The sequence below is a fragment of the Malaclemys terrapin genome, unplaced genomic scaffold (assembly GCF_027887155.1).
Source record: "Malaclemys terrapin pileata isolate rMalTer1 unplaced genomic scaffold, rMalTer1.hap1 scaffold_115, whole genome shotgun sequence".
Classification (NCBI taxonomy): domain Eukaryota; kingdom Metazoa; phylum Chordata; order Testudines; family Emydidae; genus Malaclemys; species Malaclemys terrapin.
Genome location: NW_026530203.1, coordinates 5001 through 7500, shown reverse-complemented (window position 1 = coordinate 7500; position 2500 = coordinate 5001). Strand labels below are relative to the sequence as shown.

The following is a 2500-nucleotide window of genomic DNA, read 5'->3' as shown; positions in this document are numbered from 1 at the left end:
CCTCCCCGGCCGCAGCGAGGGACATCCTCCCGGCCGACAGGATCGGGCCCCTGGAAGTCTGGGGGGGGGGGGGGAAATCCGCCTCACGCCTCCGAGGAGGGCTGCCCGGGCGGGCCGGGCCCCGGAGCTCGGAAAAAAAAAAAAAAAACACCCCAAAAAAGGATCGGGCCCACTAGAGACATGGACCAGGCCGCCCTGGGCTCACCCTCCCCGGCCGCAGCGAGGGACTGCCTCCCGGCCGACTGGATCGGGCCCCTGGAAGTCTGGAAAAAAGAATGGAACCTGACGCCTCCGAGGAGGGGGCGCCCAGGGAAGGAGGGAGATCCGGGTCGACCTGGTGACCGGACGGGAAAGCGGCCACCGGGCGTGCCCGTTCAAACCTAGGGGTTGACCTGGCGGCCGGAAAGCAAACCGGCCACTGGCTAGCCCCGTCGGCAACCTACGGGTTGACCTGGTGGCCGGGAAGCGAACCGGCCAGCAGGTGAACCCGTTCGATTCCACGGGTTGACCTGGTGCCCGGGAGGGGACTCTGAAAAATGTTCAGCCCTTTCGGCTCGGGGTTGACCTGGTGGCCGAGAGGGGACTCGGACGGCAGGCAAGCCGCCCTGGCCTCACCCACCCCGGCCGCAGCGAGGGACTGCCTCCCGGCCGACTGGATCGGGCCCCTGGAAGTCTGGGGGGAAAAAGAAAATGGAACCTGACGCCTCCGAGGAGGGGGCGCCCAGGGAAGGAGGGAGATCCGGGTTGACCTGGTGACCGGACGGGAAAGCGGCCACCGGGCGTGCCCGTTCAAACCTACGGGTTGACCTGGTGGCCGGGAAGCGAACCGGCCAGCAGGCGAACCCGTTCGATTCCATGGGTTGACCTGGTGCCCGGGAGGGGACTCTGAAAAATTTTCAGCCCTTTCGGCTCGGGGTTGACCTGGTGGCCGAGAGGGGACTCGGACGGCAGGCAAGCCGCCCTGGGCTCACCCTCCCCGGCCGCAGCGAGGGACTGCCCCCCACCCACCCACCCCCCCCCCCGGCTGACAGGATCAGGGCGCACTGGATGTCCGGGACAATATTTTCCCCGACGCCGGGGAGGGCGGGCGGGCGGAGGGGCTCTGGCGGCCAGCCCGGGCCCCGGAGCTCGAGAAGGAAAAAAGGACCGGGCCCGCGAGAGACGGGGGCCCTGCCGCAGGGGGGCAGTCCGACCGGGGCTCACCGTGCGGCAGGCCCGGGCGTCGGCAGGGGAAAGCGGGCGAGGAGGCGCGGGGGCCGGGTGCCTACGGCCATACCGGACCGAACGCCCCCGATCCCGTCCGATCTCGGAAGGTAAACCGTCCCGGGCCTGGCTAGTACTTGGATGGGTGACCGCCTGGGAATCCCAGGTGCCGTAGGCAGCTTTTCCCGGTCCGAGCCAGCTCTCTCTCCTTTTCTGGGGAGGAAGGAGAGGGGGGGGACGGGCCGGAAAGCCCCTCGTCGCTCCTGCCGAGTCGGAGGTCGCGGCCGCAGGTCACGGGTCTGGGCGCCTGGGGTCCGGCTCCCCACCCGGCTTCCTCCGCGGAGGACCCACCGAAGCCGCTGGGGGAGACCCCGGGCATGGGGCGGACTGGCCCGGACCCTCCCGGCCGCCGGCCCGCAGGACCGCCCCGAATCCCCCCGCCCCGCGGCCACCCAGGCCAGGCCTGGCCAGGCGGGACGGACGGCGGGTGTCCAGCGCCCAGCGGCTTCCGCCAGCGGGGACCCACGGCCCCCAAAGCCGCAGGGGGAGGCCCCGGGCCCGGGACGGACTCGCTCGGACCCCCTGCGCCCGGGCGCCGGCTCGCGGGACCGCCCCGAATCCCCCCGCGGCCACCCAGGCCAGGCCTGGCCAGGCGGGACGGACGGCGGGTGTCCAGCGCCCAGCGGCTTCCTCCAGCGGGGACCCACGGCCCCCAGAGCCGCAGGGGGACACCCCGGGGCCGGGACGGACTCGCTCGGACGCGCTCGGACCCCCTGCGCCCGGCCGCCGGCTCGCGGGACCGCCCCGAATCCCCCGCCCCGCGGCCACCCAGGCCAGGCCTGGCCAGGCGGGACGGACGGCGGGTGTCCAGCGCCCAGCGGCTTCCGCCAGCGGGGACCCACGGCCCCCCAGAGCCGCAGGGGGAGACCCCGGGGCCGGGACGGACTCGCTCGGACGCGCTCGGACCCCCTGCGCCCGGCCGCCGGCTCGCGGGACCGCCCCGAATCCCCCCGCGGCCACCCAGGCCAGGCCTGGCCTGGCCTGGCAGGCCGGCGTGCAGCTCCCCCGGGCTTCCTCCCCCGACGACCCGCGCCCCCCCGAGCCGCAGGCGGAGACCCCGGCCCCGGGGCGGACCGGCCCGGGCTCGCTCGAGCCCCCTGCGCCCGGCCCGCAGGACCGCCCCCCCCCCCCCCCCGAATCCCCCGGGAGAGGCCCGGCCTGCACGCCACTGACGACCCGCGGCCCCCAAAGTCGCGGGAGGCGCCCCCGGCCCCGGGGGCCGGTTAGCTCCGTGTCG

At 74.6% G+C, this 2500-nt stretch overlaps 1 non-coding gene across 1 annotated transcript; it reads left to right on the top strand.

The window, feature by feature from the left end:
* The first annotated feature begins 1262 nt into the window (after positions 1-1262).
* On the top strand, positions 1263-1381 carry LOC128829724 (5S ribosomal RNA). Its single transcript, XR_008443431.1, has one exon. It is a non-coding gene; the product is annotated as a 5S ribosomal RNA (ribosomal RNA).
* Positions 1382-2500: the final 1119 nt, after the last annotated feature.